This window comes from Eubalaena glacialis, chromosome 6, assembly GCF_028564815.1.
Source record: "Eubalaena glacialis isolate mEubGla1 chromosome 6, mEubGla1.1.hap2.+ XY, whole genome shotgun sequence".
Taxonomy (NCBI): domain Eukaryota; kingdom Metazoa; phylum Chordata; class Mammalia; order Artiodactyla; family Balaenidae; genus Eubalaena; species Eubalaena glacialis.
In genome coordinates, this window is record NC_083721.1 from 40,561,590 (window position 1) to 40,584,938 (window position 23,349).

General features: G+C 37.5%; 1 pseudogene; it reads right to left on the bottom strand.

Annotated features, from left to right (window-relative positions):
• Positions 1-22,099: 22,099 nt before the first annotated feature.
• LOC133093227 (small ribosomal subunit protein uS2-like) lies at positions 22,100-22,874 on the bottom strand (annotated as a pseudogene).
• Between the last annotated feature and the right edge of the window lie 475 nt (positions 22,875-23,349).

The window sequence follows — 23,349 nt, forward strand, 5'->3', positions numbered from 1 at the left end:
CTCAGCCCAGAGACGGTAATATTTTATTCATTTCAAACAACTTATAGACAATGCCCAGTAAATACTTTTAGTTTTATTAATAAATATTCAAGAAAATATAGACTGAACAGAGCTTTGTCTTAAGCAGAGCTATGTTTTAAGTCAAATACTATGAATCATGACCTCTTATTGATCAAGTGAGCATCAAGGTGTTTTACTTCCACTGAATCCTTCTCCTTGGTTCTACGCTTTCACTCTATGTCTAAGGTATGTGTAGGCAAAGCTAAACCTTAATGAAGTACAGTTTCCTCCATATCTTAATACTTTTTTATTTTTGGTTATGCTGAAGGGAGAAGACCGTAATAAATTAAGTTTCTGTACTTGACAATCAATGGGAAAGTGATGCTAAATAATGTCCGTAATACTGGTTTTAACTATTTTACATTCTATGGAAACTCCACAGTGATTGGTTAAAATGTATACTGAATTTTAGGTTCTCTACCTTATGGTACAGAAAATGTCTTCCTGATTCTGTGCTCCAAAAGGAGTTTCCTTTTGTAGCCTGGGTGATTTTGGATTCGGGAGGTTAAGGGTGACCTCTGGTGGCAATGGTATTTCTCGTTCACCTTTACTCTAAGGAGGGAAAAACTGACTTGAGTGCTTTTTACACATCCTAAGAATGATAGAGTTTATGGTTAAAGGGGACTGATCATAATCAGTCATGTGTGAGTTAAAACAACCCACTGTCCAGGGGGCTGGGGAGTTGGAAGGTAGACACAACTTTGATGCCTAGTGTTTGTCTGTTTCTTTGGTATAAATGCCAATCATGGTCGTTTCAAGCTATGACTGAGACATTACGGAACACAGGGTGGGGAAAAGATGCATACAATCAGCTCTAACCAGCTGGTAGGCTCTGGCTCCAGCACACCACTGGTTGAAACCCTTGCTTGGGTTTTCCATATTCTTCCCCCAATACACATTCAAGGATGGTCAAACACAAAACAAGGAAAGGCACTGAAAGCAGTGAGTTTTATGTTACCATACTGAGCAGAATGATGCCTCCAGGACAAAGGTTGCCAGATAACACAGGATGCCCAGTTAAATTTGAGTTGCAAATAAACAGCAAATATATATTTTTTTATTATGAGTATGTCACAACTATTGTATGGAACATATTTATACTAAAATATATTCATTGTTCATAAAATTCAAATTTAACTGAATACCCTGTATTTTTATTTGTTAATCCTGGTAATCCTAAGAGGGCCACAGAATCAAAAGGTTATTTAAGAGAACATGAAATATATGTGACAGTTGGCAACCTGCATATCCTCCCAATCAGTGCTCCACGACCAATGGAGCATCTCAACCAGGGCCACTGAATGGCTTAAAGGAGAGACAAGACATGGATTCCCAGGGTGCTTGGGGCACTGGGCAGTGCTGGAGAGGCCAAAGCCCCAGAACATCATCATTGGCCTCTGGGGGCCTAGTCTATATCCCCTAGGGTTCTGTGATATGATCCCTGTCTACATTACCATGTTAGGAAGTTTCTGTTCTTGCCCCTTCTTTCCTACCTATGCTAAGATCTGCCCCAATTGTTGGGCACTGGTGTGGTTCCAGGCAGAATGTCCACAGAGTTCTCTGGCCCAGCAACATAATGGGGCTCAACTGTGGTTTCTGAGGCCATGGAGAGTCAGCTAATGGCTGTGATGCTCTGCAGTGCTGGCAGTGATGACAAGAGGCCTCAAACCAGCCCCAGATCCCTGCAGATTACTGTAGGAGAGGGTAGCAGTTTTAGTAATAGTAGGATTCTGTAATAATTAGAACTCTACACAGTTGGAGAAAGGGAACTGATCATCGGAGTGGCTACCCTTCTGAAGTAAGGAGAGCACATCTTTGAGATGGTTATAAAGAGGGATTTGCAGGAATCGAATTAACTTTAATGAAAGCCAGAATCAAGAACACTTTAATAGAAATACAAAAGTTGGAGGCCATTAATAAGGACCTGAGCTCAAGAAAAGAGACTTAGAAAAAGATTGAAAGAAGAGTAATATAAATGTCTCAAGTTGGGTCAGTCTTCAAACAATAAATGGTACATCAAAACACTTAAAATTTCAAGTAGCTGTAACTAAAACCACCTTCATTATACATCAGGAAATAAATGAAGCATGACTTTAGACAACATTTTAAAAAATGCTTTGAATGAAAATTCCAATCTTAAGGAGAGCATAAAGCTGCTTTCACAGGTCGAAGGATGGAAAAGAAGAGTAACTGAACATTAAACAAAATGCAGTGCTACAAAACTCTAAAGTGACATGTATGTAGTAAGTTACAAAAGTAAAAGATCATATTTCTGGGTGAATTTTGCTAAGGCTGAGTGATCCTGTTCTTAGAAAAGACAGCATGGATTGTGGGAACTGGGAATCCCATAAAACAAATGTATCAGAAAATGGAAACCTCTTAGTAGAATTTTGGAAGAAACAGATTGATGTGAATGAGTAAAACTTTCTGTGATAGGCCGAATAATGCCCCTCCCAAAGATATCCATGTCCTAATCCCCAGAACCTTACATGGTAAAAGGGACTTGACAGATTTGATTAAGTTAAGGATCTTAAGACAGGGAGAGTATCCTGGATGATCTGGGTGGGCCCAATGTAATCACAAGGGTCCTTATAAGAGGGAGGCAGGAGGGTCAGAGTCAGAAAAGAAAATGATATGATAGAAGCAGAGGTTGAAGTGATGTGCTCATGAGCCAAGGAATGCAGGCAGCTGTAAAAGATTAGAAATGAATTTTCCCCTGGCCTCTAGAGGAAACACCACCCTGCTGACACATTGATTTTAGCCCTGTGAAACTAATTTCATACTTCTGCGGTCCAGATAATAAATGTGTGTTGTTTTTTTAAATTTTTTTTTTTTTTAATTAATTTATTTATTTATTTATTTTTGGCTGTGTTGGGTCTTCGTTTCTGTGCGAGGGCTTTCTCTGGTTGCGGCAAGCAGGGCCCACTCTTCATCGCGTTGCGCGGGCCTCTCACTATCGCGGCCTCTCTTGTTGCGGAGCACAGGCTCCAGACGCGCAGGCTCAGTAGTTGTGGCTCACGGGCCTAGTTGCTCCGCGGCATGTGGGATCTTCCCAGACCAGGGCTCGAACCCGTGTCCCCTGCATTGGCAGGCAGATTCTCAACCACTGCGCCACCAGGGAAGCCCATGTGTGTTGTTTTTAAGCCATTAAGTTTGTTTTAATTTGTTACAGCAGCCATTGGAAACTAATACACTTCTTTAAAAACTCTTGAAGAAAAATGAAACCAAATGTACACTAAATTAGCTGAAGAAGATAGGATAATCAATGCACTTCAAGGCCATATTAAAAGTCTCCAAACTGAGAAAGTTTTGCTGCAATCAGAAAACCAGTTAGAAAGTGCAAAGCAAAAGCTCTAGTAGAAATTTCATGTCCTTCCTGAACTTCATTAAGGAAAAAAAAAAAAAAAAAAGCATCTTCATGAAATATTCATTTTAGAGTGAAAAGAGATAGAGGAGAGTCTTTTCCAAAGCAATAGATCAGCCATGCATGTGAAGAGCTGGACCCATATAAAATAGAAGTCAAATTCTTTCCGAAAAATTGGAAATAATCACTGGTAATTAGCAATGTCAGAGTATTTCCCATGAGAGAAAAGCCCATGATAGCAGGTAGGGAATACTGATGGTTGAGAGTAACTTTGATGGCTTAAAAAAGAAAAAATGGAAACTTCAGACAAAAATTTGAGTTAGAATTTAATGTGAACATTTTGAAAAGTATTTTTATGTCCCTGATGTAAATTTGGCGTAGGCCTTAGAATACCACTAGGAAGTCTCTGTATGACAGATCTTGAAGAAAGAGGTATAGGATGCTGTAATGGGGCAGGGATCCATGGTCTCATGACTGGTAGGCGGATACCATCCCTACAACCTCAGAAACAGATACAGCAGCTCCTCCACAAGACAAAGAAAGAGCTTGCCCTGATGCTCTTGCATGGCAGATCCTGAGGACCTTCCTTTGATTTAACCCTCCCAATATGAGTGGACATTCTGGTCCTCCACCTTATCCTCCCATCAGAAGCCATATGTTACAGAAGGGATGGAAGGGGAAATTTCTAAGAAGAGGATTGCTGGCCTGCCCCCTCTCCTAGAAAGCAAGAACAAACCTCTCCAGAAATCCCCTCCTTCAAGGGACTTCCATGACCCACAGCATCCTCCACTGGCAATATACGTTTCTACACCAAGCGCTGAATTCAGTCTTCCTCCCCATTCCACCTGAAAACAGAAGTGTTTCAGCTTCTGGGTTGATTCTACCTTCCAATATGCTTACTTCTGAAGATCCAGAACCACAGTAAGATACTTTCTTCTCTCTCTATTAAAGTTATTTTGACTTTTTCCCTCTCAGTTTTATTATTAGTTAAGTGATTTTATGTTGACTCAAATGAAAGTTTGATAGAATCATGTCTTTAATATAATGCTTTATAACTTTAAGTTATTTAAAGGTGAATTGTGTAAATTAATTGCTTCATCTTACTCTACTTGCAAATAGTATAATTATAGTATTTTTGTTATTGTCAACAACTATACTAAAATAATCCAGAAATAGAGCAAATTTTTTTGGTCTTCTAAAATAATTTTGAACTTTTTCTATTTTGACATTACTGCCATTATTTAAGTGACTATACAACAGGTCAAATGGATATTTCATAGATTATAATTCTTTGGATAGTGATTTATAAATGTATATTATATAAATGAGAATCTTATGAGTAAATGTTTCCATTTTGCTTGATTTTTAGATAATGTTATTACAGTATATTTGTTGTTGGTATTTAGCAAGGCTCTTCTGTTGACCCAGAAACATAGCAATTTTTTGTCTCTTCCAAAGGAGGAATTTTTCTCTTGTTTAGTTTCATTGTTACAGTAAAGTGATTATACAAGTCCTCAAATGAAAAATTATAATTTTCAAAAATTAAAATTACAATTTCAATTAAATCTTAAAAAATTAAAATATAAAAATTATAATTCTTAGGATAGCATTTCATAATTGTCATTTATTTAAAAGTGAATTTCATGAGTAAATTGTTTCCTTTTCTTCCATTTCTAGATAGTATATGGATGGTATTTGGATTGACGGAATTTTAAAAGTCTCCTGTAATATAGACACTGGTAAGTGTTTTACAGAGTCATTCTCACATCTGGAGACATTCAAAATTTCAAGTTTGTGTATACCAAAGGCTGAATTTATTCTAGTTATGAGACTAATATGTTTACATAAATAAAGTTTAGTTTAAAGGAATACTTGTTCATGGGCTGCATTGTGTTTAGCGTAAAACTTATTAAACCCCTACCTTGGCTCCCAGGGCTCCCATCAGCGCCTCAAGGGTCCCAGAGTCCTTTATCTCTTTTGCTCACTCTGTTCCCTTGGCCAGAAATGCTTATTTTTCTGTCTTCTATGACTCCTTCTTGTTTAAATAACAAGTACTTGAAGAAGATTTCACTGACTTCCCAGTTGAAATTAATTCCTCCTGTTCCTCTTTGTTTTCACACTCTATGCTTTCTGTTTTTTCCTGGATAACACTCATGACAATGCGCAATTATATAATTATGTATGTGATTGTTTGTTGAATGTGCATATTCAACCCACATGTCCATGTCCTCAGAGATTAGATCCATTTTTCATCATTTACTATTTCCAGTGCTTTTAGGGCAGGAGATGGAGGGTATTTAGGGTATTTGGGTGGGACAATTCTTCCCTGTGCATGCACATTAGGCAGGTTTTGCTGCAGTAACAACGATGCATAACATACGTAACAAACAGCCTTCAAATCTCAGGACAAAAAGCATTTACTTTTTCAACTGCAGTTCTATCTATCAGTACCCTGGACTTGGCTGGGCTTGGGTTTTAAGTCCGCTCCATTCAGTCAGGTCTGTTTCTTATTCAAAGACCCACGATAATAGAACTATATAGGCTTCTTCTCATGGGGAATGTCCCAAACACAACAGGGCAAGCAGAGCACAGCACACTTCTTTTCTTTTATAATTGAAGTACAGTTGATTTACAATATTGTATCAGTTTCAGGTGTACGGCAAAGTGATTCAGTTATATTTATATACATTTTTCAGATTATTTTCCATTACGTTATCACAAGATATTGAATATAGTTCCCTGTGTTATACAGTAAATCCTTATTGCTTATCTATTTTATGTATAGTGGTTTGTATCTGTAAATCCAGTATTCCTAATTTATCCCTCCTCCCCTTCCCCTTTGGTAATCATAAGTTGTTTTCTATGTCTGTGAGTCTGTTTCTGATTTGTATATAGATTCATTTGTATTATATTTTAGATTCCATATATAAGTGATATTTGTCTTTTTCTGTCTGACTTACTTCACATAGTATGATCATCTCTAGTTGCATCCCTGTTGCTGCAAATGGCAATATTTCATTCCTTTTTAATAGATGAGTAATGCTCCATTCATAAACCAATCATCTGTTGATGGGCAGGTGGGTGTTTCCATGTCTTGGCTATTGTAAATAGTGCTGCTATGAACATTGGGGTGCATGTATCTTTTTGAATTAGAGTTCTCATCTTTTCTGGATATATGCCCAGGAGCGCATATATGTAGTAGTTCTATTTTAGTTTTTTAAGGAAACTCCATACTGTTTTCCATAGTGGCTGCACCAATTTACATTCCCACCAATAGTTACATTCTCCACATCCTCTCCAGCATTTGTTTTTTGTAGACTTTTGGTTGATCGCCATTCTGACAGGTGTGAGATGATATGTCACTGTGGTTTTGATTTGCACTTCTCTAACAGCTAGTGATATTGATCATCTTTTAATGCAAAGCGCACTTCTTAAAGCCTCAATGTGAATTGAAGTACAGTACTCTCATGTCTGCCCACCTTCCACTAGTCAAAAGAAGTCATATTGACCCAAGTCAATGGAGCAGGGAAGTTAACTCTGCCCACCTGTGAAAATTCTAAATGCATATAACATTTCCTTAGGGGTCTGATAGCAAAGCCCTTCTATCTTGCTCCACCCCTATAGAGAATCCTTATCAGCACGGCAGACAATGGAGACTGAACAGGTATTTCATGAATAAACTTTTTTACAAGTTGCCCACGAGAATGGTTTTAACAATGTACACAGTGTTTGTGAGTGCTATTAGTGCTGTTAGCATTAATATAGGACTTTTTAATATTAACAGTGTGATCAGTACAAACAAGTACTTTTTTAACAAGGGAGTGAGTGGTTTTTCTTACGGATGTTGAAATTTTTTTTGAGAAGTCTCTACTCATGTATTGACAGCTTCTCTACTAAGTTTCAGTTTTTAAATCTGTGATACTCTTGCCACATGTACATTAACCACTTATAAGCTTGTTTTTAAAATTTTTTAACGATTATTTTGACATGCAGAGTTTATGCAGTTTTATCTCTTGCCCTTTTCTTTGATGGCATAATTAGTCAACCCTTTTACTGACAAGTTCTGTCCCATAAAATAGACATAGACGTATTATAACTTATTTAACCAGTTTATTGTTGCAAGTTTTCATCTTTTTCTTTTATAAATAATATTGTGATGAATATCTTTGTATGTCATCATGATTTCATATAACATTTTTAAAAAGATCTTTAAAAAGGATGGCTCAAGTCCAAGACTATTTCTTAAGTTCTTTACATATTCTGACAACTATTAACCAGAGAGGTTGTCCTACTTTTCATTCTTTTATCCACTAGAACCTGCTTGAGCCTAAATATTAACATTACAGATGTTTGGGACTAATTTAATGGTGAATATGTCACCTCATTTTCATGGCACCACAGGATAAGTAGTGGACTCTGAAATTTGAAGAGATTCTTTTAAAGGAAAAACATCAAAAGGATGTTGGGAAACAGAAAGACTAGGTGGGAGAGGTGGCCTGCTCTGCCGAGAAAGTGAAGGGAAGGGTTTGGGAGCCAGAGTGAAGAGGGGGGAATAAAATGGGGGCCGAGAAGGGGAAGCCATCATGCGGGGTTGCTGCAGGCCTCGCAGCCCACACCCCTCGGGCACACCCCAGGTCTTGCTCTCAGGCCTCTCAATGCTCGGAGTCTTCAGCTGGAGGAAGCCCAGCGCAGCCTCAGGTGGCTGCTGGGCTGCGGAGACAAAGTAGGCCCTGATGGATGCCTTGCAGACTGGTGGAGCTGCGATCCCCCTGTGGGCCGCTCGGCCCCTTCCTGAGGACGGAGCAGAGGAATTTCTGGTTAATTTATGTTCCCGTTGGATGCCCAGAAAGGGAGGTTTTGAGAGCCCCGAAGCGACTGCCGCTTGGGGAGCACACCCGGGTCCCGCATCCAAGGTCCGGAAGGTGCCAGTTCTTCTCAGCGTCCGAAGCCCTCGGATCGCCTCCTCTGAGCGCCCCCCGCCCCGCCCCGCGGTTCGGCCGAGCTGTGCCCCGGGCCGGGCCGGTTTGGCCCGGGAGGGCTGTGGTTGTCTCGAGTGGTAAGGCGTTCCCAGCTTCAGGGGTGCCCAGCAGCCGAGAAAGGACTTAGCCCCCCCGCGGAGGGCCGGGCTCCAGGGATGTAAACAGGGCGCCTAAGACGCAAATTGAAGGAGGTGCTCAGTCTCCACGTGGCCTGTTTCGCCCCGACTCTTGTGTTAGGAGCCTCGAGCAGCACACGGCCTGGGCAGAGGGAGGGGGCGGGTGGGCGAGCCAGGGGCCTGTAGGACCCCTGCCCAGCCCCTCCGGAGCCCATCAGGCCTTCCAGGGACACCCCCAGGGTCAAAAGGGGGATTCGGACCCTGGCTGGACATTGTCTGTCTCAAGGCAGAGCGTGACAGAGATAACAGCCTTTCCCTGGGGAGAGGAGAGGGATCCATTTCCCTCCAAGGGCCTCAGGACTGCCCTGCAGGGAGCCCCATGCCCCTCAGCAACCTTGCCCCGCGCCCCTCTCACTCTCTGAGAGATCAGTGCTTGGTTGTCACTTTCTGCTAAGCTGATATTTACAGAGGGCTCTCTGCGCGCTGGGCGCTGCGCTATTAAGACAGTGACAAATACGAGGGGTCTGCTTCAGGGAGGCTCTTCCTTTGCGGTTTCCCCCTTTTCCCTCCGGAGTCTCTCCTTTAATAGACACCCCAAACGCCCGGTGACCAAGCTGATCAGCCTGGCACGGTCCAAACAGGCAGCCTCAGGGACCAACAGTGGACTGGGAATGGTCACCAAACAGCCCTCCCGTATTTTCAAGCACATTAGTAAGAGGAAATGAAACAAGGATGTACATCAGAACTTCACTATGACTTGAGCGACTTCTCTATTGATTTGGATAATAGTTTCCAAATGTGATTTGTATATGTGTGCGTTGCCCATAATGTAATGGCTACAGACCCAACACACTTTACATTTAATCTGTATTAGCCTTTCCTCCATTAATTTCTTACATCTAGACAGTCAACACAACTATAAATCAAATCCTGATTTGTAGCATTTGCCTATCACTATGTGTAAATACCCATCATAGCCAATTTTAACATGTACTCTGTGTAGTCACTGAATACAGATTTGGGAAGAAATTCACAGTTGCACACCTTCGTATATTATTTCCACCATAAAGATACAATAGACATAACCTCAAGAACATAGACAACAGTAAAATGTAGTAAGATAATTATGTAGAGATAAAATTTGAGTAACTATTACCTTTCCAAGTAAAGTTCATTTAATTGTAAGTGTATGTAATTTAATTTGGGCCTCAAAATTTCAGTAATTTTAACAATTGACTCTCGTTAGCTAGTCTGAGCTATCTCTAGCGCATAATCCGGGCCCAAAAAGAGAGGTTTTGCGGTTTATATTTCCATCTGTATCTATGTTTACTGGAACTCAATACAAAAAACAAAACACAAAATACACAAAAACCAAAATTAACATATACTAACACATACATTTATACATGTATGTATGTATGTATATATACACACACACACTTTTAATAATAGTCGTTAACTGAGGGTCTACTCCATGTCAAGAACTGTACACCTCTCAGAATCATTATTATCTAATACAAATGTCAGCAAACTACCGCCAATGGTTCAAATATAGCTTGCCACCTATTTTTTGTACTGCCAGAGGACAATGTATGGTTATTTCACATTTACATGATAAATGATAATCCTTTCTACAAGAATGGTTGCTTGAAGAGTTGAGAACAGCATCAATAATCACCTAAAGAACAAGGTAAATTGTTTCCAGTGTTTTTGTATGAATCAATGGATGTTTCTAATAATGCTCAGTTATTCATTTGAGGAATCAATGCAGAATTTGAAGTGACTAAATAATTATTCTCTAAGAATAGTCTGCTTGGAACAACTATAAGTGAAAACATTTTTAAAGAAGTTGAGAAAACACTAATTCAGTACAACCTGAAGTAGAATCTGCTAAGATGTATTTCAACTAATGTTGGTAAAAATAGGTGTGGGAGCATAAGAAGGCATATTTGGATAAATTTACAAAGTGTATGAAAATATAAGTTGTTTAAGTCTATAAGTTTAAGTCTATATCTATTAAGTTTAAGTCTATATCTATTAATTTTCTTATTCATCAGAAAGTACTTTCTACAAAATATTTGACTCTATCATGTGTTATTAAACCATCAGTGTCATTGGTGAACTTCATTCACTCTGGTGGGTATTTCTGCGATTTTTTTGGTTAGAAATAGAAGCTGAATATCCTGACTTGTCTTACCACATAGCAGTTTGATGGGTTAGCATTCATAATGTTTTATTGCAATTTTTCAGCTTAAGGACAAGACTGGAATATTTTTCTGAATGAGAATTGCCCTTGGCCTATATTAACGACCACTGAACAGCCTTGGAAATTAGCCTTTTGCTGCAGACTTGATAATATTTCTTAATGAATTCAACGTACAATTATAAGATGAAGTAGTGTTTATGTGTGAAACTTTTACTATAAGTCACTTGGTTAACTAATGTTATATGAATCATTTGTAATATCTAGTACTGTTAAAAAAGTTAAAACAAGAAGATTTCTATTCCCATAAATATTTGGAACAGGTATATTTTCAAAGATCAAACTGCAGCTCCAACATTTTTCACCTCTTAGTGAAAGTACAGAGAAAACTTCTTTACTTCAAAATCCATTTCAAAACTTTCCAATTAACTTTTGGAAAAAAAAAAAAAAAAAACTTTCCAATTAAGAAGCTTCCACCTAATCTTTCAATTGGGAATGATCACTTGGCAATGCAATGGCATAATGAAAGACAAATATCAAGAGAAAGAGCCGGGCTTCCCTGGTGGCGCAGTGGTTAAGAATCCGCCTGCCAATGCAGGGGACACGGGTTCGAGCCCCGGTCCAGGAAGATCCCACATGCCACGGAGCAACTAAGCCCATGCGCCACAACTACTGAGCCTGTGCTCTAGAGCCTGTGAGCCACAACTACTGAAGCCCGTGTGCCTAGAGCCCTGCTCTGCAACAAGAGAAGCCACCGCAATGAGAAGCCCGTGCACCACAGCAAAGAGTAGCCCCTGCTCACCGCAACTAGAGAAAGCCCACGCGCAGCAGTGAAGACTCAACGCAGCCAAAAATAAATAAATTAAAAAAAAAAAAGAGAAAGAGCCGATAGAATTCTATAGATGCCTTCTAAGGCATAAATATGTGCATTTAAAATCATATGCTACCTCCATATGTGAAAAGCCATTTTCAAAGATGAAATCTTTAAAATTTCGTTTCAGATCAGCATTAACAGATGAACATTTGCAATCAATTTTTGATGGAAAAGACTAACTTTGAACCCCAATTAAATGAAATTTTATTAAAATAATTCTATAATTGTACTAGATTATTATTATATTTTAAATTTAATCTATAAAACTTAGCAAAAATGTGTTTTTTCTCTTGTTACATAAGTGCCTTCATATGCTCAATTTTGCCTCTTGGCCAGCAAAACCTAAAATGTTTACTATCTGGTCCTTTATGGAAGAAGTTTGCTGACTTCTGTTCTAGTTGAAAACAAAATTAGTAAGCATATATTGACTCAGACTTCTTTGTGGAGTCACTCTGCTTACTTGGTTGCTGCAGGTAATCATGAGTAAAATGTTTTATAAACTTTATAAAAAATCCGTTAGAGGAGTAATAAATGATACATATTCTTCCATTCATATTTAAGTATTTGGCATTAGATATATGGCCACTTAAAATGATAAAAGTAAACAATGTTGCTTGTAATAAAATATTAATTGATGTAAAATTTATTATTATTATTGACATATATTACTGTATGCCTCTGTGTCATGTAGAAATACTCTGTAAAAACAATTTGTATCTTTCCAGCTCATTATCTTCCAATTAGAGTTATATATACATTGCTATGCATCAGTAGGCTGTGCACCAAAATGCAGTTATCAGTTCAAATCACTGCACTGAGATAAGTTGCCTTCATGTTCTCTGTAAAGTTGTCTTCAAGATATATTCTTGTAACAAAGCTGCTTTGGAAAGGTAACGCCTGCCCAGAATAAAATGATTGATGTGTTCTCAGGGAAAAGAATCACCTATTTTGCATTCAAAAGTTATTGATAGTAAAGGGCTTAATAAGAAGATTTATGTTATTGCTTTTTTAGCAAACCATCTACATATCCTAGAGATTAGCATATACATACATGTTACAACTGATATTTCCTTTGGCAATCATTCACTTGTTGTACTCAACAGGACAGGAAAAAATAAAATTTTTTTTTCTGCAGAAATTGGCTTCCTTTGTCTCCATTTGATGTGGAGATTATCACGTGGCTAAGTTCTCTAAAAAAAAATTCTAAAATTTTCAATTTTGCAATGTTTATGTTTTCTTACATAACTTACTGAACATAAACATAAACATAGAACTTCTATCCTATGAAGTACAACATGGCCTGAAAATACCCTAACTGTAAGTCTTTGGTAACAGAAATAAATTGCTTCCCTACTTTGTCAATTCCACACTTAAACATTGTATAGTTATGAGTTTCTTATGAGTAAGTATATCTATATGCTCATCTTAAGTCCTTAAACTTTGAAAATCCATTTTAAATCTCAGGTCATTTACATAATGCTACACACACACACACACACACACACACACACACACACTCTATCAGACAAGAGAGAAACTCAAGAACTCAGTTACCTTTTTATTCATTCACTCATTAAGCTTATATTTACTAAATACCTAGAAAGTGCCCAGCATTGTACTAGATGCTTAATTCAGCCAAATAATAGTTGTTGCATTACCTCATTTTCATCCAGGACCCTAATGCACTGATTTTTTTAAGTTTCATAAAACAGAACCAAAGGGGTTATCATTCTTTTAATGAGTGCTTCATATATCATATTTTAGGTATTTTAAGATTATTTTATTTCCCCTAACATAGAATAATTACGCTCTAAGAGGATAGCATTGTTTATCTCTCTTCCTCCAGTTTTACTTCTAGTCATCTTTCAAATTTAGCGTGTAAAGTTGAATTTTACTCTAAAGACTAATTTGTTGAACTGGCCTTTGCTTTAGCTTGGATTTTGCAGTATGTTTTCTTATCCCAAGAAGATGAACATATTTAATGTACTTTAAATTGCATCATATTTTATAAGCTCTCTAGTGACCCACTGTTATATGAACCAAACATTATGGTATAATTATTACTTCAGATATCTCAAATGATGATGACTAATTAAATATACATACAATACATTTATCAGTGAAAAGATTTCAATGACTTAATTTCTATTCCCTCTTGAAAGTTCCCATATCTTCTGCAGAAGAGGTTTTAAGAAGGAGCAAGTATCGGAGCAATTGAGAACATGATTTAGCATTAATATTTCATAGTGCAGTTGAGGGACACGGTTAACTAGAGAAATGCTAACATCCTCCCATCCTCCAAGTAAGTGGGACTCTTGGTTTCACTAAGAAGCTGATGTATATGGTTCCGTGGAAGATGTTGGTCTGTCTTTGTATGTATATCATGTTTATGGTAAAAATTTATTTTATTATTAATTTAGAATAGTGTCATAAAGAGACCATATTTTTAAAAAAAGAATAAAAATCTACCACCCTTTCCTTCACAGAAGCCACAATCTATATAACAAATTCTGCTAAATTCTAATTCACTAGATTTCCATAGGCTTAATTTTAAGATAAATAAGAAATCTTAGCCCTTTGGCCACTTCTACCAAGGGAAAAATTCCCAATATGTTATTCCTGAACCATGATATGAAATGTTTTCACCAGATTGTAGTTAGTTATATTCCATTTGTAATACAAAAACAAACACATGAAAGAGGTAAAGGGGAAATTTACATCACTTCCATGGTTTGAGAATGAGAGCAATTTACTGATAGCTGAGAGATCCTATGCTAGTCTTTAGTACTATATCATATTAGAGATTTCCCCTACTTACATTCTTGTATTAACATGCCATTTCTTTTTAGAAATGATAGTAATGACAGTGTCATTTCTTCATAGAAATGACAGTGATAGTAACTCATTTATTTAAAGTACTTACTTTGGTTAAATTAGTTGTTTACAAAATGTCTGTTTTTCTTTTCGCTTTTTTTTTTGCTTTGCTATTTATTCATCTTTGAAATACAAAGGCCCAAGAACCATTGGCTGTGTGGGAGGCAAATACATTGTCCCTCCCAAATCTTTTAACAAAGAATTCCAAGCAGGATGCACCTTGCATTCTCTCCTCACCAAAGATAAGTTTAGCATCCAAAGCACATTAGGATACGGTTGCCATAGATGATGATATCGTGATGTTCCTGTAGCTTTGTGCTATTTGAAAGGTACTGTTAATTAGTTTTCCTTCAAAATATTCCTGCAGGGAAGGGTGGAGCAATAGATTTCTGTGAGTTCTAGGGAGTAATTTATGCAGTAATCTCATGCAAAACAAAGCCTGTTGTTAAACTCGCCTTTGTGTCTCCAAATACAAGAACCTTTGAGTTCCTGACGATCTAAAATGTTTGGATGATTCAAACTCTCTTTGAATTTGGCTCCGTTCAATATAACTCCTTTTATAAATTTATATAAGCCAATGCCTAATGTAAAGGCTTTGTAACATATTGCTGTCTACAATTTAAAAATAATTTCCTATTGTTTCCAGACAATTGCCCACAAATAACAAGCCATTCTGGGAAAACAAAGCAAAATGGAATAGCAATAGAAATATAAGAAGTGCCTTAAACATAGCAATAGCATTAGAGGCTTTCAAATTTCTTCCTTTATTTTCCATTAGAGGTCAGGGAAGTCTCTTCCCTCACCTTTTATAAATTACATTTCCATATTCCCTCTGTATGTTTCTTCTCTTAAAAAATGTGACAAGGGAACCCAGGTCCCGCTGTTATTGAAAGAATTAAGCAAACCGTTCTTGCCTTAGCTAGGCACTACCTACATACCTAGGAATCCATACAGGACGAGAAATAGTATTAGGATGTTTGTGGAATCAAACTGTTAAAGGCCAATAAAATACTTTGCTAAAAAAATTAAGAATTGCTATATCCCTTTAAGCAATCAAAACTACACATGTTAAAATACCAAATACCTTTTATGCTTTTTAAGCAGCACTTTATCCTTTTCATCCTTTGAGAATCATGACCCCTGGAGTTGCAGGGAGGCCAGAATCTGCCCAATGGTGATATTGGAATGGCACAGACCACTTTAAGCCCCACTCAGAGAGGTCCTCTTTGACATCTTGTGACAGGTAGCACCTACCCATAATGAACTAGGAAAGTTCTATCCGAATGGGTCTGGGCATTGCTGGTATCTGGTACAAAGGGAGGCTTGGATCTTTACACTTCCTCCCTCCTCAATGTCTGACATCAATGCCAAGGCCAAAACAAAAAGTTTACAAATTTTACACCTCAAAAGGAAAATGAAAACAAAAATTATTGGTAATAGAGTACAATACTTATTACCAGATGGCCTTCACTCCACATAAGAAACCGCCGGATATTGGAGAATAGTCAACAGTACTGTTGAAATAAATTTCTAGGCCCAAGATGGAGCTGCTCTTGCCCAGGGTACCATGACAACACACCAAAACTTAGATAACACTTGTGTCACTCTGAATGCTCTGCTTGACAATACATGCAGTATATCCAGTAGCCAATTCTGAAATACAAAGCCAACTCTATACTTACTTCCTTGTTCATTCTCACCCCAAGCAAGTTTGACTGTATGGCCCCAGCCAATCACATATTTCCTGTATTTCTCTTCCTTGTTCTTTATTCTTTACCCTATAAAAATGTCCAGCCTTCTGCCCCATTTTATAGTTCTCCAAATGAAGACTGTCCACTTCATGAAGTGTTAAATAAAGGTTGTTTGCATCATCTAAATTTTCTTCTTTAATAATTTTTTTTAACAGTACCCAGTCTAGACAGGGAGAGTATCAGTATTACCTGGGAGCCATTAGAAATGCAGGATTTCAGGCCCCACCCCAAATATATTGAATCACAATCTGCCATTTAACAATATTCCCTAGGTGTTCTGAACTGAATGTTTGTGTCCTCCCAAAATTTATATGTCGAAATCCTAACTCCTCCCAAAGTGATGGCAATTAGAGATGGGGGCTTTTGAAAGGTATTTAGGTCATGAGAGTACAGTCCTATAAATGGGACCAGCGTCCTTATAAATGAGACTCTAGGGAGCTTTCTGGCCATGTGAGGACGCAAGAAGCCTGAGGTCAATGAACCAAGAAGTGGTTCTCAACAGATACCTGTTCTATTGGTGATCTTGGACTTCCCAGGTTCCAGAACTGTGAGAAGTAAATGTGTGTTGCTTAAGCCACCCAGTATATGGTGTTTTTGTTATAGCTGCCCAAAGAGACTAAAATCCTAGGTGATCAGTATACACATTAAATTTTGAGAAGAAAAGGTAGAGGACTACAGGAGATTTGACCTGAGATCCTCCCCTCTCTAGATGAAATAACTTGCTCAACTAGTTTCAGATAAATGTTACCTACTTGAGTTTCCTTTATCTAAGGGAGCTGATAAATTGTGAGAAAAAAATTCATATAGTAGTTCATCAACTTTAATGTGTGGACATATATAAAGCCATATTCTGTTATCTCCAATGGATGTGATAATGAAATCCATTGGCTTCATCTACTTTGTATTGTTTGCCTGTTTTACAACACAAAAAGCGTGCGTAAAATTAACTAAACAAGTGCATTTGCATTGAAACAACAAATTATATTCCGTTGTGAAAATTTTGAAACCAACATTAAAACTAATTAAATTTTGACTATTTCAGCATCACTCAGAGGTGACATCCTATATAAGGATCTTGTGCACCTTTAAAAAATAAACCAAACGTATTAAAAACCATTTTAAAATAAATATATGCCAGATAACATTTACAGGAAGAAAGGAGATTATTCCCCCCCACACACACACAATCCACATGCCCGCAAAAGTTGTTTTGAAATAACTGTTCCATCTTTAGTGGATGAAGAGAAGTAAGAACATGGAGCAATTTTCTATTGTGTGTTCAAGTATAAAATCAAGATATTACCAAGGGACATTATTATAATTAGCCGTAAACCCATAAACATGTTATTTTCTAGGTATGCTAGGTATGATGATTCTAATGGATTCCTTGTACATGATTCACTTCTTTGCTCTTGCCGAAAGAGATAGTCCAAAGAAGAGATATTTTAGTTAAATTTGATTAATAGCCTTTGCTTCTTTGCAAAACTGGAATTATAAGAGCATAAGTGGATACCAATAAAGACAATGTGGTTTATACAAGAGACTCTCAACAAAATTATTTAGACAAGAGAGTCTTTGGAAGAAAACAGGCAAAATAAAAGTCCTTTAGCGTATGCCGTCATATAGAAAATAAGTCAATAACATCCTAAGATGTTAATGCAGAATATTTTATAGAATTACATGGAAAAAAGGCACCCAGGAAAATCTTGGGAACTGAATTGTATGCACAAACTTATGTAATAATTTTTTACAAATAACTGATTTTTAAGAAAGAAATGATAACTAAGCTGAAGCATTTTGTATTATCTTTTTGTTAATTATCACTGAAAGTTTTTGTTGAACTATTTCATGATTCTCATCAGTACAAGTACATTCATAGCGTAGAGTTCCCACTGACTTGGTTAAACTCTACAAATCTGGCTTATGTAGAGGTTCTCTTCAGAGACACAGAGAGAAAACTTACCCAACATAAGTAAAAGGCACATATACATCATCTGCTCTACATATAGACATTCATAATCAAAAGGAAAAAACTGTCCAAAGCGCCACAAACTTTATAGGTTGCCCGTGTAATACTGAATGATAATTCATGCTGAATGAATTGTCTTGTCTTTAAAATTCATTTTGAAATGAATTAGCGAAATATGGGAAAAGAAAAAAATCAGATTATCTATTAATTGTTTTCTGTGTTTCAGTTACTCTACTAAACACATTCATCATCTCACATGATATTTACAAAACTTCTTTGGGTTAACTATTGTTTTTATCTCCATTTTACAAATCAGAAAAATAGAGCACTGAAAGATTACATTAGTAAACCAAATTCATATACTTCAATATGGTAGAACAAGTCAATTTAAATGAAACAAGATACCATGAGTACAAATGCCTTTCACATATAAATACACCCAGTTAAATTGTATGTGGATGCTAAATTCTGAGCATTTCTGCATCTTTTACCCACGTGAATTTTCCTATAAAAACTATTTTTTCAGAAAGCATATGATTCTGTTTCCAAAAATCTTTATTTATTTAACCTTTTCTCTGTGACTATAATGATTGATTTCTTTGTGATATTTTCATTATCTGGAGAGAAGTAGTGGGCAACAGAGTCATCTGAAAATGAGAACAAAGAGATCACCAATAGAGGAAGCTGCTGGTCACTGATGATTGTTCTAAGATTGTTTTCAGAATGATAATGAAAGCAGAGTCTGAGTTGCATAAATTTGGCAGAAGAAGGCAGCAAATATAGAACATTTTTCAAGAAGCACAGCAGTGAGGAGAAGCAGAGAGGCAGTGATTTAGAGAGGAGTCATAAATTATTTTCTTTTTTATATTAGATATAAAGACTTTAACATTAAAGGAAAGAATGGATCATGCAAAAGGTTTTGAAACTATCAAAAAGAAAAGATGTAATTGAAGGAGCATGATAGAGATGGCACAAATAAAGGGATACAGATGATGAACATAGGTACTGACTTTAGGCTTGGACAGTGGAAAGGGTATTTCTGCTGAGCTTTATTTTTAAAAAAAGTAATAATGGGAGAAAATCTCAAAATCACTGTCCTTTGGAGATTAATCTTCAGAAAACATTGTGGATGGGACAAATTTTATATCTAAAGAACTCTCAATACTTATTACAAAAGTGAACAACCTTTTGCCTATTTTTAAAAATAGGCAATGCCAAAAAACAATAATAAAAACAAAAACAAAAAAATAGGCAAAAATTTGAAAACATACTTCATCAGAGAGGATATAGGATGGATAATGAGCATGTGAAAAAATGTTCAATATCATTAGCTATTAGGGAAATATAAAATAAAACCATGATGAGGTACCACTACATACCTATTAGAATGGCTAAAAAAAAAAATCTGACAATACTAAGTGTAGTTGAGGCTGCAGAGCAACTGGAACTTTCATACATTACCAGTAGGAATGCAAATAATAATAAAAATAATAATAATAATAATAATAATAATAATAAAACAACTACTTTGGAAAAGTTTGGCAGGTTTTTGTTTTGTTTTAAGTTAAACATGCACTTACCATGCGACCCATCAGTCCTAATACTGGGTATCTAACCTTAGAGAAATATAAACCTATGCTCGTTCAAAAACCTCTATACAAAATTTTACATCAGCCCTATTTATAATCACCTAAACAGGAAACAACTCAAAAGTCCTTCAGCACTGTGAGAGATAAACAATGGTACATCCATACACTGCAACATTATTCAGCAATAAAAAGGCTCAAATAATTGATATATCCGACAACTTGGATGAATTTCAAGGCATTATGTTGAGTGACAGAAAACAGCCTCAAAAGGTTACATAATCTACAATTACATTTATATGACGTTCTCAAAAAGCTACAGTGATGAAGAACTGAAGAATGATTGCCAGGGTGTAGGGATGGGCGAGGGCATGTCTATAAAGGCATAGAACAAAAGAGTTTTGGGGGGATGGAACTGTTTTGTATCCTGATTATTGTAGTGGATATATATTAGAAATCATAAGACAGTACAGCAAAAAAGTAATTTTACTGAATAATAATTTTGAAACATATGTTTCAGGGCTAGTGTGATGAAAGAACATAAAACAAAATGAGAGCTAAATTGCTTTGTAAAATGAAATAATTGGGATTATGCAGTTGTCTTCTGCTGCTGCATAAGTTAAACACAGGGAAAGTTGAAAAGGAGATGAGACAAGAAAGGACTTGCAAAAAACACCCCAGCAATGTAAGGCAAGCCAGCGAAAATTCCCTGCTCCAAGAGCAACCAACAGAAAAATATCAGTTTGTATGTGTTTTCCTCTTTTGTTGGTGATATTTCTCCTCTGTAACTTCCAAATTTCCAATAAAAATTCTGTTCTGCACAGAACTTTCATGTTAGATTTACTTTGGTGAATATAGAAGAAATGGTCTCTGCCCAATTACGTCAGCAGCTGGAGCCACAAGCAAAGAGAAGAGCAGCTGAAGGAAATAAGAAGGTAGAAAAGAATTGAGAATCCAAAGTAGTAGAGAAAGCATAGAAAAACACTCCTGTTAAGCAATCATCCACAGTACTGTGATGGCTGCTGCATCTTCCATGAAATGAGATTTATATCTAATCAAGGGAAAGGCTTGGGATCTTGGGGACACTTGGGCTACACACATATAACAAGGAAATAGAATGCTGAGGTACCCTCTGAATTATGCCAGTGGGAACTTCACAAACATGATTTTCATAATTTCAATTGTTTGATATCTCCTTTATATAGAAGAAATTTTTCCATGAAGTCAAATACACCGTACTGAGGTGGCATATTATTAGATCTGATTCTAGCAACCATATTACTTACGTTTCCACAACTTTGCAACTCGCACACTCACTATTTTATTGTAATGTTTTTAATCCTCCATAAAAATCCACTTGGGCATCTGATAAGACATTGAAGATAGCACTGTTCCAAGTAACATCATGAACTGACCGTCTATCTACTGCCTTTGGGTGGCTTGTGCCCTCTGAGGCACAGCCCTTCTCTAAGCCAGTAACAGCCCCATAATGTACTGTGAGCTTTTATGCCATCTTCACACTGTCCATTGAAGCATCTCAAAGTTCACTAACGAAAAGGATAGTGTCATTTGTAGTCACTTAAAAGACAATACAGAAGTATGCTGTGTTCTGAAAAGTTCTGTGACATGTGAATAGCATAACCCTTTGGCTTTACTGCAGATCTGAGTGAAACAGACAGTGATTTATGGCACTCTGTTATTATTATTATCCTGGCAAGAATATAACTTTTTTGGCTTTTACTTCACTTTTATTCACTTATTTTGAAACTATATATTTTCTTCTATCCCTCACCACCTATTTCTTTTTATTAGGAAAACCATTCTTGCTCTGCTGTAGAATAATTTCCTTAGAGACAATTGCTGTATTACCCTGCTAGAGCTGTCATAACAAAATACCACAGACTGGATGACTTAAACAACAGAAATTAATTTGCTCACAGATCGGAGGTCAGAAGTCCAACCAAGATCAGGGTTGGTTTCTGGTGAGAGCTCTCTTCCTGGCTTACAGCTGCCCCTTCTCTCTGTGTCCTCACATGGCTTCTTCCCTTGGCTCTTGTGGGAAAAGGGCATGAGCTCTGGTGTCTCTTTCTCTTCTTATAAGGACACCAGTCCTATGGGTCAGGGTCCAACCTCATGACCTCATTTAACCTTAATTATCTCCCTAAAGACCTATCTCCAACTACAGTCACATTATGGGGATAAGGCCTCAACATATGCATTCTAGGGGTACACATTCTGCCCATACCACTTGTATTGTTGAATCCTTTTTTCAAAAAAGCTGTTTATTTTCTCTCAAACTTATTTCTTAAGCTTAAGGAGCAGGTTAAGACCACCCAGGGGTTATTCCTACCCATTCAGTGGCCTGAGTAGTAGGAGCTGCAGACTAGTCTTTGGTGGTGGGCTGAGAACCACCATCTTCAGGAAACTACCGGCTAGGCACAGAGGGCACTTTTTGTCTTCAGACCACTCTGCAACCTCAGCTTGGGTAGCAGTAAACTCAGGAGCTGGAGTGGTCCACTTACCCTGACATTATTCCTTGGTTACAGCCATTTTAGCAATCTTTTCAGTGTCCCTGCAGAAGTAAACATCAGGCAAGACCTTTCGAGGCCACTCACGGGCACATGGTGCCGCGCATGTGCAGAGCTTCCCGGGCCAGCATCCTGTACATCAGACCCACTGAGGGAGCTCTCTTCTTGTTGCTCGGATGGGATGTCCACATAGCACAGAGGAGAGTCTGTGTCACGCAAAGCAATGTCTGTCTGGGTCCATCTAGCCGAGCTTCCAGGAGTGAAGCAGCCAGCAGTGGGAGTGGCTCCCACGGCAGCAGTAAACATCAGTACAACGTGCTGGCCAATATCCCTGGAGGGTATGACACTGACATCAGCTGAGTTTTCAATGCTAACAATGGCATGAGCTGCCAGCAGAAGCTTCTCCCAGGTTCTCTTCCGATTTATGATGTAGATGCCACCACTTTTCCTTTTGTAGATGCACTGCTCAATTTGGAAGTCAAGGTTGGTGCCACCTAAGCGGGTTCCTGCTGCAAGGAATTTGAAGACATCCTCTTACTTCATTCGTAGGACATCGAGGGTTCTGGACATTGTGAAAGTTTCCCTTTGAGGTAAGCTGGGGTCCCAAAACAATGCTACGTGGAATCCTCTCTCAGCAGTACTGAATGGCTCTTTTTTTTTTTTTTTTTTTAATGCATCACTCCTTGATTTTAGGGAGAAATGTGCCACAAGGCAGGAATACACCTTCTAAAGGATTCACTTGTTCTTCTATATGACAATTTCTTTTACTGAATATGTGTCTCTGTGTCTTTGCTTCAGTATAACTATGTCCTGAAGGACTCTTGACTCGTCACCCCCTGATTTAGGAAACTGCATGATCTGGTAGTCAAACGTAGCTATCTGAGCTCCTGAATTGAATAGTGTTTGCTCTTTAAGGGCTCTGATTCAGAATCAATAAAATGGCAAAAGAAATGTGCACCGTTCATCTCCCTCACATGAAGAGGGTTGTGAGAAAAGGTGTAGTTTAGGGATGTGATTTGAGTGTTTTGGCAGCACAACAGACACC